This window comes from Entelurus aequoreus, linkage group LG05 (genome assembly GCF_033978785.1).
Source record: "Entelurus aequoreus isolate RoL-2023_Sb linkage group LG05, RoL_Eaeq_v1.1, whole genome shotgun sequence".
Classification (NCBI taxonomy): Eukaryota; Metazoa; Chordata; class Actinopteri; order Syngnathiformes; family Syngnathidae; genus Entelurus; species Entelurus aequoreus.
The window spans coordinates 36672725-36686746 of record NC_084735.1 but is presented as its reverse complement, the minus strand read 5'-3'; the positions used below and the strand labels follow the sequence as shown (position 1 = coordinate 36686746).

The 14022-nt window shown below is 37.7% G+C and overlaps 1 long non-coding RNA gene across 3 annotated transcripts in view; it reads right to left on the bottom strand.

The window, feature by feature from the left end:
• LOC133650604 (uncharacterized) overlaps positions 1-14022 on the bottom strand; it is a 71835-nt gene that overhangs the window by 53403 nt on the left and 4410 nt on the right. For 2 of the 3 annotated variants that reach the window (XR_009826255.1, XR_009826257.1), the window contains exons 3-5: positions 12984-13099; positions 3729-3806; positions 3367-3537 (exon numbers count right to left, since the gene is read on the bottom strand). This is a non-coding gene — a long non-coding RNA (uncharacterized LOC133650604). Of the gene's footprint in view, positions 1-60; positions 448-3366; positions 3538-3728; positions 3807-12983; positions 13100-14022 lie in introns of those variants that run through there. The other variant, XR_009826256.1, reaches the window with a different exon arrangement.

Below are 14022 nucleotides of genomic sequence, written 5' to 3'. Positions count from 1 at the left end.
CATTAATGGCGCCTTCACAGATGTGTAAGTTACTCATGTCTTGGGCACTAATATACCCCCATACCATCACAGATGCTGGCTTTTCAACTTTGCGCCTATAACAATCTGGATGGTTCTTTTACTCTTTGGTCCGGAGGACACGACGTCCACAGTTTCCAGAAACAATTTGAAATGTGGACTCGTCAGACCACAGAACACTTTTCCACTTTGTATCAGTCCATCTTAGATGAGCTCAGGCCCAGCGAAGCCGACGGGTTAAACGGTTTTCGCCTTGCATAGGAGAGTTTTAACTTGTACTTACAAATGTAGCGACCAACAGTGGGTTTCTGAAGTGTTCCTGAGCCCATGTGGTGATATCCTTTACACACTGATGTCGCTTGTTGATACAGTACAGCCTGAGGGATCGAAGGTCACAGACTTGCTAATAGTTTCCATGCTGCTGTTGCCCTGAAAATGAAAATGTTTTTTTTATATAAAATACTGTCTGTTCTTTTAATTTTTTTTTATCTTTGTTTGTTTAACGTTCATTGTAAAGTTCAGCTGTTTTTTCAGTGGGGCCTTGGCTCCACTGCAAGCATGAATGAATAAAGTCAAGTCAAGTCAAGTCAAGGACTTAGCTGCTTACGTGCAGTGATTTCTCCAGATTCTCTGAACCCTTTGATGATATTACGGACCGTAGATGGAGAAATCCCTAAATTCCTTGCAATAGCTGGCTGGGAAAGGTTTTTCTTAAACTGTTCAACAATTTGCTCACGCATTTGTTGACAAAGTGGTGACCATCGCCCCATCCTTGTTTGTGAATGACTGAGCATTTCATGGAATCTACTTTTATACCCAATCATGGCACCCACCTGTTCCCAATTTGCCTGTTCACCTGTGGGATGTTCCAAATAAGTGTTTGATGAGCATTCCTCAACTTTATCAGTATTTATTGCCACCTTTCCCAACTTCTTTGTCACGTATTGCTGGCATCAAATTCTAAAGTTAATGATTATTTGCAAAAAATATGTTTATCAGTTTGAACATAAAATATGTTGTCTTTGTAGCATATTCAACTGAATATGGGTTGAAAATGATTTGCAAATCATTGTATTCTGTTTATATTTACACCAAACACAATTTCCCAACTCATATGGAAACGGGGTTTGTAAATGCCAGACAGAAAACAAACATTTATATTGTTTGGTTTTCCCTGTAAAGGTGAACAGCTTAAAGAAAGACGGACTGAACATATGTTGATGCAGCCATGAGGCGGTTTGGCTGTGCCTTGCAGCACATTGCTCTCAGGATGCTTTAACTTTTTCTCTTCACTGGCCAAAAACCAGTGGTTACTGCTGGCAAGAGTCTATTCTAATAGTAATATATTTTGTGACAAACTTGTACATGTAAATACTGTTAAAGCGTGACAAGACTTTGTATTTTTGTGTTTGTCCGAATTAGGCACCTTGAGAAGTTTATTAATGGGTCTGGATTATTTCATACTGTGGCACATATTAAGCTTGTTACTGACACTCAAGTGTCACAACATAAGAGGATGTCTTGTAAAGCCTGCCCAACTACAAGGTGACGTTCCTATTGTATTTAAAGGGAAATACCACTCAATTGAATATATGACATAGGAGCAAATTTTTTGGAAAAAAATTCTAGAAGATGCCTGAGTCTACAGATGTGTCTAATTTGGAAAGAAACATTATGTGGTGTTACTCTTTTACAATGCATTTATGAGAGTGTGATTCTTTTTCTCAATGGTGGTGCTTTAAAAATATAGATTTCTCTATAATTTTAGGTAAAACCGCAGTGTATAAACATTCATAAAGAAAATAATGAATGTGTTAAGCCCAAATGAATTTTGGGTTTTGCTGACTAAGTTTTTTTCATGAAAAAGACAAGGCCACTTTAGGCCAGATGTCTGTTCATGAGAAGGTGAAAACAAACCTGCCTAAATGTTTCTACATGTGAAACAATCAGATTGCAAGGCTGCTGTCACGGTTGTTTCTGGCATTTGGCTCAACGTTTGCGTGCCGTCATTTGATTTATTTTTTTCCCCTTGAGGTTAATACACTGATTTGGTTGCAGATGAAAAGAAAACAAGTAAACACGATGAGTGTTGCTGTAATTGAATTGCACTGATGATCTCAATTCATAACGTAGGTCAGCAAAAATTAACGATGACTTTATTAATGTACACTTTTGTTTTGCAAGAGAAGGTCAGATTTGTGGCAGCTGATGTTTCAACTAAATTACTCATTTCCCCCTTTAGTGAGGTCTTTATGGGAGTCTTGTATAGTTGCATTTTAATAACAAGTAAATTTAAATAATAGTATTTGTAAAGGGCGCTTAAAAAACGATTCACATCCAAACTGCATGTTATTATTCCGATTAAAAATTATTCCATCATTTTCCAAAAGATTGTTTTTTTTCAAATAAATTTTAACTTTTTAAGAGAGGCTTTTGTAACCTAGATTAAAAAGTTGTTTTTATTTCTTAAAACATGGTTAATATACTAATAATATATTGACAAGAATCGATTTGAATTGAGAATCGTGTTGAATCAGGAATCGAATCGGCACCACAAGAATCGGAATTGAATCGGGAGTTGTAAGATTCCCATCCATAGCATTTGGATCATTGTTTCTATAAATGATGATACTTTTGTACAACTTATATTATTGTATTTCGTTTAACACGCGCCGTTTGTCACTACCAGGCTTGTGCAAAAATCTGAGTTGAATTGAGAACGTCTCCGAAAATTGCAAAAAGAAAGAATTACAATATGAATTGAAATTCCAATTGAGAATTGTGGTGTATTCCAGAATCTCTCTTTACAGTTTAATCCATACATGACTGTTTCACATAGTTCTTAAAATATTAGTATTTACCTAATGTCGGTACAGAATACACTTATTTTAAGTATAGAATAACGCATTTTCCGGACTACAGAGCGCACCGTGATGTAATCCGCACCCACTAAATTTTAGAAGAAAAAAAATGGTTTTCTATATGTATTAGTCGCACTGGACTGTAAATGGTAAATGGGTCGTACTTGTATAGCGCTTTTCTACCTTTTTAAGGAACTCAAAGCGCTTTGACACTATTTTCCACATTCACCCATTCACACACACACATTCACACACTGATGGCGGGAGCTGCCATGCACGGCGCTAACAAGACCCATCAGGAGCAAGGGTGAAGTGTCTTGCTCAAGGACACAACGGACGTGACTAGGATGGTAGAAGGTGGGGATTGAACCAGTAACCCTCAGATTGCTGGCACGGCCACTCTCCCAACTTCGCCACGCCGTCCCCATATAAGCCACAGATATGAGTTATTTACACAGAAAGGTTCTGTAAATGTTTATATACATACCTTAATTGTTTCCAAACGGTGTCTGTAACACGGCAGTAAGACGGCTGATCAAACAAAACAAAAGTCATCGTCATGAACCCTCTAGCTGCGGAAGCTAGCTCTCCACTCAGCTAAACAGACTCAAAAACTCCAGAGTGACGTCTTGGTGAGTTTACTGAGGAATTTGTGAGACTGAAACAATACAAAAAGAATCCCATTGTAAGTCAATATTACTAACAGACACTTGTAAACGTGTAAGCATATTGGCTAATGCTAACAACGCTAGCGTCATTATATTACGATAGCACGTAACACTCCTACAGACATCACACATGGGACGGTTTATTACATATAAATAGTTTTAGTTGTACTGTTAAACTTACAAACATTGCTTGGAGTGATGAATGTAAAATCCATTTGAGTAGAAACGCTATCGACAGCTAGAAGACTGAACAGCACACCTATTGGAAGAGAAAAAAAACTAATTACCACAAATGGAGGGAGATTGCAGCACCTGCAGTGAGCGAATTCATCCAAAACTTGGCACCATAGCACAAACAATAAAACACCTTCTCAGGGTTTTTGATTGGTATTTTTTATAAAAATGTTTTTATTATTGCTGTCAACAAAGAAAAATCCATTAATTAGCTACTCAGTTTTATAAGCCGCAGGTTTCAAAGTGTAGGAAAAAAGTAGCGGTTTATAATCTGGAATTTACGGTATGTCTCATCGACAATTAAAAGTAACATTCTATAAAACATAATTGTGTGAAATTAACAGTTAGCATGTTAATTGCACATTTTGTAGGTATATACGGTACAACTAAATTGTGGATATTGTTACTTTCATATAATGGAAAATGTTGGAAAAATACTTCAAAATTGAGGATATTTGTGTTTGATCTAGTGCAGTGATTCTCAAACTGTTCTACGTGGGCTCCATCTTGTGGTACGCCAAAGAATCACTAAATTAAAAATTTAAACAGTGTTACTGTTCAAAATGTGTGTAATGTTACAGTGGCCAAAAATATTAAATATACTTGTTAAATAAAGCCTCTGCCCTGTTTTTAATGAATATTTAGGCCTATTACGCTACTGTATTTTAATGTTGGTCATTATGGTGGTACTTGGAGAGCCAAGTGTTTTCCGAGTTGGTACTTGGTAAAAAAAATAAATAAAAAGAAAAAGAAAGTTTGAGAACCATTGATCTAGTGTTTGTAAAGTTATTTTTAGTATTTAGGCCAAAACCTTCTGTTAAATGTGACAGATTATTCCATTTACTGTGAATACATTTCCTGAATTGCAATGAATTGAATTTCACTTCCTGTAATTGTTATTCAATATACTGTGGGTTTAAACCAATTCAATTCCAATCCTTCAAATTTGGATCTTTGCAAAAGCCTGGTCACTACACAACTCGTTTGTTTTGTTTCCAATCCCTTATACTTTTCAGGTCGGCTTTTTAGATGTTTAACAGCAAATGCTCATAAAACTCTACTTCAGCTTTACAGATGCTGTTCGGCAAGTGGTGTGTGTTTTCATCCACATGGTGGCATTAGTCATATTAAAAAAAAATTACAGCCACCAACAGATTGTATTTATTAAACGTGGACAAAGGCACACTGTTACAGCTGAGGGCACTATATGAGGACATTGTTTATCTAAGGACAGTTTATTTTCTATACAATGCATTTCTACACACAATATCAATGCAAATTCACATTTAATCTGCGTCTTAAACTCTTTTCACAAACATCTAAAAATGGAAAAATTCAGATTTTATCAGGATGCGATTCAAACATTTTTAGAAATGTGCACATCTCACTCCCCGGGTCACTTTTTTCCCATTTTTAACTAAAGGCATCACTGTCGCAAAGAGCAATCTAATGGAGGTTCAATAATAGTAATTGGCTGTAACACCCCCTCCCCCTTCTTTTGTATGTGCCGCAAACAACCAAGCCACAAATGTCTAGAATTGACTTTTGCTTGTTGATACAAATTGTATCTCTACCTTGAATGTAAACTAAATATCAAATGTATAATATGAACATAGTTTAATTTAAATAAAGGGGAAAAAATAATGCCTACTTTGTGTGACACTGTGTGTCACTGGGCCCATTGGTATGTACTAACTCTTATTAGGTACAGTAGTTAATCGTGTGGGACTTTGAGGTGCTGTGTGCGGCACTAAGCATCACGCCCTCACTGTACTTAGCCATGTGTTTATCAATGTTGTAATTTGTGCATCTATTTTGTTGAAATATGTCTGCTTTTTTAATGGAATATTTCAATATCTTGGAGGATGTCTTGCTTTGTATTAAATATTTGCATTTGGGGGCGGGGTGTTTTCTTTTTACACAGATTGCCACACACCAAACTAATATATTATAAACTTTGTAAACTAGGATTACTAAACATAATGTCAGTTTTCTTTGAATCTGTTGAATGTTTAATGTTCTTTTAAGATCTATAGTTCCCTAAAAACTGGAATTTATTGGAATGTTTGGCAGGTGGTCAAATGAGTAACTTGTGTTGACATGTATTGTTATTTCTACAACCACTGAACTATTGATGTGTAAAATGATAATTTTGCTGTCAGTGGTCAGTTTAATGGGTGTAGCGTTTTGGCTGGCCATCAATGAAATTGCCCTTGTGCTATTTTGAAAATGGTAAAACTGCTGTTGTATGTTAGAAATAGCATGTCAATAGATACGATCACGACCAAAGTTTTATGTTTATTTTAAAAATTGTACACATGTACTTGTGACCAGTGGATCAAACACACATTGACACTAAGTGTACCATGATGCCAGCATATGTCTAATATACAGTATGTACCTGGATTAACAGAATCAGTGTACCCATCATGACTATGACTGAACATACAGTATTTACAGTGTAATACTCAGGTTAAACCCCCACTTAAAATTCAGAATCAAATAACAGCATGTTGCACTGGTGACTTTTCTATGGTGGTGTGAGCGTATTAAAAAAGGGTAACACTGAAGCAAGCTGTTTGTGTTGTGCTAATTTGCAGTATTGTAATCCACACTGCTTTTTGTAGACCAACCTAGACTATTTGAGTCTGTGGGCTCAAACAAAATGTAAGTCTTAATGACAAAATGTGTTTCTCACCCTTAATAAAGGTATACAATGATGTTCAAACGGGTCTCTGTCCTCCTAATTGCACAAATCCTACAGGAAGAATCCCAATAATTCTGCACATTCACGTTATATTGAGTATATATATACAGCACTGTGACAAAGGTCAAGACTGTATGTTTAACTGTATTAAAATGTAAATTATCCATCATACACAGTAGTACTGTGATTCTTAAATTGTGGTACTGGTACACAGGCTCCAACTAGTGGTATGCCAAAGAATCACTTGATTAAAGTACAGCGTTTTATTTTTATATATATTCAGTGTTACTGTTCAAACTATGTGCAATGTTACAGTAGCCAAAAATATTAAATATATTAAACCGTATGCCATTTTAATTAATACTTAGGCCTACTACGCCACTGTATTATAATGGTGGTACGTGGAGAGACACGTTTTTTTCTGAGCTGGTACTCTGATAAACGTTTGAGAACCACTGAGAGCAGAAGCCACACAAGCAAATCAAGGTTCCAGTTGAGTAATACAGGATTTTGTTTTGAGCGACCTCTGCTGGACAAAATTATGCTCTACAATCTACACAGTTTCCAATTAAATTAATTGTGGAGCACTATACTTTGTACAATGACAAATAGATTGTGGTGTAATCTCTTTAATAAATCATAAACGGCCTGACTTAACAATACTTATAGACAACAAAAGTACCCACTTTCTTTTGGCTTACTGTGGATGTTAAAGAACTCAATGTGTGGTGATTCATCAGTGCAGTTCATGATGCCACAGGAGGTCATCATACCCTAGGCAGGGAGTGTAGCTGTGAGTCAACTCAAAGGTATTTGACTTACTTTTGAAGGCTAAAACTTCAACCTTACCTTGGGCATTGTTTCACACATCACTGAGTTTTAAAGAGTTATTCATCTTTGATTTTTCAAATTGATCTGTAGTGCTTGGGTTGTGACTGTTACGGTGGGCTGGAGCCCATCCCAGCTGTCATTTGGCAAGAGGTAGGACAGCCTGTCAATCACAGAGCTGACATTAAAACCGAAGTTCACTACTGTAAATGCTCCAATCAACGCCTTTATTCAATAACCGCAGAGTCTCCACTAGTGGGCGGTTAAAAAAGCAAATAACCGCCATAGTAGCGAATTATGCTGAACAAAAATATAAACACATTTTTCATGAACTCATAAGATCTAGATCGGTAGGTTGTGAGTTCAAACCCCGGCCGAGTCATACCAAAGACTATCAAAATGGGACCCATTACCTCCCTGCTTGGCACTCAGTATCAAGGGTTGGAATTGGGGGTTAAATCACCAAAAAAAATTCCCGGGCGCATTGGCGTTGTTAGGCCTATTTTAGGGGGGCTCAAGCCCCCCTAAAACATTCTTAAGCCCCCCTAAATAATTTGTTGTTATATTTATTTTTTCTTTTATTTATTTTACAAATACATGCCAACATATTCATTATAAAGTGGCCCGAATATGAGTTTAAATTAATAATCATATAACCTGTCATTATTCACTCAGTTTCCCCTCACTTCATAGCGTAAGGTAGAGAGCCCCTTTAGTGTGTCGGTATCCAATCCATTCCACTTCTTCATATAGAAAATGCCCACATCACTCAAAACCCAGTCAGCATTTTCTCTGCGACCTTGCTTGCGGTCCTTGGACTTGTTCATATAGAAAATGCCCACATCACTCAAAATCCAGTCCGCATTTTCTCTGCGACCTTGCTTGCGGTCCTGCAGGTGTACGAAGCACATTAGCACACAGCACTGCAGAACAAGAACGTGAACGGATGCAAAATGGACATAAGAAACTTTTTCAAGAAAGTAAGTATTCATCACTGCTTGTAGTAAAATGTATTAGAGGTGTTTCCTTCTGTGACGGCATGCTGATACAATTTCGCTGCGCTTGTTGAGGGATGACAGGTCTGGACGGTATATAATAAACAGTTTCTCTTTCAAGCATAGGCTGCATCTTTTATTACCACTGTTGTAAGGTGTGCTGGATGCAAGAATTTGCCATGTTATTGAATATTCAACATTATTGTCTTTGAGATTCCAAATGTGTTTGCTGAGTTCTGTAGTGTTCCGCAGGCTTTTGCTTCTGAAAGAAGCCTTGTGATTGTTCCATCTGGTTTTGAATTCTCCCTCAGTTAATCCTACATATGTGTCGGATGTGTTAATGTCCTTGCGTGTTACCTTTGCTTGGTAAACGACTAAAGTCTAAAGTCGTTTACTAAGCAAAGGAAACACCTCCTAGGTAACACATGAGCCAATCACCACGCCCCTACGCCTGCCTGTACCCACCCGCTCTGTGCCCTATATAAACCATGGTATGTGAATGCTTCCATTAAAATCTCATAATGATTGAGGAAACCCCTCATGAAACAGGCCTGTAGAGATGAAATACTCTTGTGATTTTTCCCCCACACACACACACACACATATATATATATATATATATATATATATATATATATATATATATATATATATATATATATACATATGAAAGACTTAATATGTATATATATAAGAAAAACCCAGACACCATCTTTGTAGTCATTTTTCTTCTGCGTGGACTTCCGTCTTCCTTTACAATGAGTGAAGCTGCACGAAACCTTGTGACCGCAATTGTAAATAATTTAGTTTTTAAGTTTTGTGTTTCTTGTAGAATCTATATAAAGTAATATACATTAGCCTATTGTTAAAATAATGAAAAAAACAACATTAAATATATTTGTTTTATTGTATTGTTACATTAATAGCTGTTGTATTATTATAGGATGGCTTGTTAAACTTTTCAGAGGGAGGAAAAACCAAGACATTTAATATAAAATGTAAAATTAATAAATACATAAAAAGAAAAAGAAAAAAAATGGTTAAAAGCCATCGTCCCGGGGAGCATTTCATTTCGTCCCGTGCATTTTTTTAAATAATAATAATAATGAATAATTTCTAAGTCTTTGTTAGCCGTTTGTGCAGTTTTGTGCTCGTGCGCTACGTTCGCTCGCATCCTGTGCATCTCCTGGGGGCGAAGCCCCCCCTGTCCTTAAAAGCTAGTGACGCCCCTGCCCAGGCGCGGCCGCTGCTGCTGCCCACTGCTCCCCTTATGGGTCAAATGCAGAGAATAATTTTGCCACACCTATTGTGTGTGTGTGACAGTCATTGGTACTTTAACTTAACTTAAAACTTTTACTATATACACAAAAGACCTATTCCTCTCAAATATTATTCACAAATCTAAATCTGCGTTAGTGAGCACTTCTTCTTTGCCAAGATAAATCATCTCACCTCACAGTTGTGGCATATCAAGATGCTGATTAAACATCATGATTATTGCACAGGTGTGCAATAAAAGGCCACTCTGAAATGTGCAGTTTTGCTTTAATGAGGGTCTGGGGGTGTCAGAAAAGCAATCAGTATCTGGTTTGACCATCAGTTTCCTCACGCAAAGAGTTGATCAGGTTGTTGATTGTGGCCTGAGGAATGTTGGTTCACTACTCTTCAATGGCTGTGCGAAGTTGCTGCACACTGGCAGGAACTGGCACACGCTGTCGTATACTGCGATCCACAACATCCCAAACCTGCTCAATGGGTGACAAGTCCGGTGAGTATGCTGGTCATGTAAGAACTGGGATGTTTTCAGCTTCCAGGAATTGTGTAAAGATCCTTGCAACATGGGGCCGTGAATTGTCATGCTGCAACATGAGGTGATGGTCTCGGTGAATGGCACAACAATGGGCTTCAGAATCCTGTCAGTGTCTCTGTACATTCAAAATTCCATCAATAAAATGCACTTGCGTTTGTTGTCCATAACATATGCCTTCCCATACAATAATCCCACCCCCACCATGGGCCACTCGACTCACAACGTTGACATCAGCAAACCGCTCTCCCACACGACACCACACACGCCGTCTACAATCTGGCCTAAAAAGTGAAAACCGAGATTTATCCATGAAAAGAACACCTCTCCAATGTGCCAGACACCACCGAATGTGAGTATTTGCCCACACAAGTCGCTTACGACGACGAACTGCAGTCAGGTCGAGACACCGATGATGACGACGAGCATGCAGATGATCTTCCCTGAGACGGTTTCTCACAGTTTGTGCAGAAATTATTAGGTTATGCAAACCAATTGTTGCAGCAGCTGTCCGGGTGGCTGGTCTCAGACAATCATGGAGATGCACCTGCTGGATGTGGAGGTCCTGGGCTGGTGTGTTTACACGTGGTTTGCGGTTGTGAGGCTGGTTGGATGTACTGCGAAATTCTCTGAAACACCTTCGGAGACGGCTTATGGTAGAGAAATGAACATTCATGGGCAACAGCTCTGGTGGACATTCCTGCAGTCAGCATGAAAACTGACCGCGCCCTCAAAACTTGCGATATATGGCACATTTCAGAGTGGCCTTTTAGTGTGGGCAGCCTAAGGCACAAGTGTGCAATAATTATTCGGTTTAATCAGCATCTGATATGCCACACCTGTGAGGTGGGATAGATTATTTTGGCAAAGAAGAAATGCTCACTAACATTGATTTAAACAGATTTGTGAACAATATTTGAGAGGAATAGGTATTTTGTGTATATATGGTAAAAGTTTTAGATCTTTGAGTTCAACTCTTGAAAAATGGAAGCAAAAAGAAAAGTTTTGTTCAGTGTAGTAAAAAAATATCTAAAGCTGTTGTGAATCTGGATTATAAAAGTCTTATACTAAAACAAACTACAAAATGCAATTTCGGAAGGAATTATGTCTAAATGCTTAAAAGGGGAACTGCAAGATTTTGGGGAATTTTGTCTATTATTCACAATTTGTATGTAAAACAAGCACACGTTTTCTTTTTTAATGCATTCTAACCCGTAAATAAATGTTAGCAAAGTTTGGTAACAATAGTCAATAAGCGTTCTATCCCGCCTATACAGCTCTCCAAAAAACATTCACCTCCATCATCGTTTTTTATACACACTGTTAAGTATACTGTACATGTAACGTAGTAACAGGCACACTCATAATAACATGTAATATTTAATAAGTTAGTTATAAAAGTTGACGTGATGTTTGTTGCTAGCATTTACCTAACATTAGCGAGGAGCATTTTGACTTTGGAACGGTTCAAATCGGTTGAGAAATGTGGAAATAATAACACTTTATAGAGAATAAGTCTTACGGAAAAGTGGGAATTCCAGGAAAACTGGGAATATTTCGGGTATGCAAAAATAGATAGGCCGATTGTCTTTAGTAAGTGGAAAGTTTTCAAACAGTCAATCACACGATCACAGTTTATCTGTATAGCCCTTAATCACGAATTCCCCTAATCTGAACTTGCATCCGGGCAAAGACAAACTCCAACAGCTCGAGATGGGAAAAAGAAGAAACCTTGGGAAGGGGCCGCAGACGTGGGGACCCACGTCTGGCAATGGATTCCTCGTGGGTACACTTACTGAATTGTGACATTCATGATAATGTGAGAGTCCAGTCGATCAGGAAGCCAGCAGAGGGTCGCAAGGTGTTCTTTTTCTCATGTAGACAAGTCAACAACGCAGAGACGTTACCAACTGATGCATAGAAGAGTCGTCAGGACTTGGAACACAGAGAGCCACTTAAACACTGGTACCTCTCCAGATATTATCATTGGCCCCCTTTTAACCTCTCCATGCAGAAGAGAGTATATCTAAAAGCTAGAGTATTAAATGCTTCTACTGAGGTAGCATTTCTAACAGTTGCCGGTAGGGCATTCCAGAGTACTGGAGCCCAAATAGAAAACGCTTTAGCACCCGCAGACTTTTTTTTGGTTTTGATGGTGGAATGGTTAAAATCGGTTGAAAAATGTGGGCGAAGTAGTCGAAAGAAAATGTGGCAATTCCAGGTAAAACGTGAATTTTTGGAACCGAGAAAATCGTCAGTTTGAATGTTCAGGACGAGTGGAATAATGTGTTGATGGTGTAATGGTATGAATCGGTGAAGAAATATCAAAGTTTGAAAAATTGCCCATTCATTTTCAATGGGAATATTTTCAGCATTCACAGATTTAACTTTTCACAATTCCAAGGGTATCTCATTTTTTATGAGTCTGTTTTCCCCCATGATTGTTAATTTGGGTACAAAGTCATTTTTTTCTTTGGTATAAAATATTCAATGATTTATTTTAGGATTTAGTTGCGACACCGACTCAACAGCGCCTCTGCTCGTTGCAGTGAAGGAGTGCACTGCAGTTTGCCTGAAATGACTGAAGCCATTTGTTCATTAGGCTGAAAGTAACTGCTCCTTGCAGCTAAAAACTGTTGATGAATGTTGAAGAGATCAGAAAGTGCAGTGACTCAATCTGAGCTGCATGTTAACATGTGAGAACAAAGACATCACCGAGCAGGCTGAGCTCTGAGGAAATGGTGTCATGAATCGTCCCTCTATATCCCCCCCAAAGAATTCCAAAAAGCCAGAAGTGCTGTCTCACACTATGAGGCAGACTTTGGAACATCTTTTGACAGTTTCGCCCCTATAAAGCTCTCTTACCAGACTGTGGCCCAGATGAACATTTGCGATGTGGTGTCTGCTGGAGTACTTTCCGTCATTCCAGTAGCGTTGCTAACATGTGGGGAGAGGCGAATGACTCCTCTTTTTTCCATCTCCTGCAATAACATGAAAAAGTAACTACTTATTACTCAGTGTTATTTCAGTTTCATGTGGCTCTGCTCATGGGACACATCTTTAGGCACGTGCAGCTGAGTCACATGCAATGCAAATATAGCAAGAGAGGTTCATGTGTGTTGCGTCTGAGAACGTTCTCATCCAAGCAGATCATATTGTCATCGCATCTGTGAAATGCTTCTGAACAGTCAAGTTGGAATCGATTTAATGTGAAAATATACAGTATAGTGATGTATTTTGTAAAATGTTCATTTGGTTAGAACAGGGTAGGCAAACTTTTTGACTCTCGCCCAGTGCTGTCCAAACGTTTCTAGAATCAAATCTTTTTTTTTTTTTTAGTGTATATTTTTGGAATAAAAACATTAGACAACTGTTATTCATAATATAACTCCAATATTATGACTATTATATTGATATATTACTGATACTGTGCTTTTATACATTTTTGGATTTCCTTTTTACAGTATTGTATTTGTATGTCTTCTATCTTAACTGTTGTAAAATTGGGATAGGGTTGGAGTTGCTCTATTTATTTTTGTTAGATTGATTAACATTTTGTGATTTTTGTAATTAACATTTTTGAAAATAAATTTTTAGGCCAACACTCAGTGTTTATGTCGTACGTCAGCAGCCAAGAGGAGCTTTTGTAACCTGTAACCGGTTTCATTTAGGGCTGTCAAACGATTGATTATTTAATCGCGATTAATCGCAGTTTGTTTATAGTTAACTCAATATTAAACGTAATTAATAGCACATATATATATAATATTTTAATCATTAATAAGTGTACCCTAGACCAGTGTTTTTCAACCACTGTGCCGTGGCACACGAGTGTGCCGTGAGAGATTATGTAATTTCACCTATTTGGGTCAAAATTATTTTTTTGCAAACCAGTAATTATAGT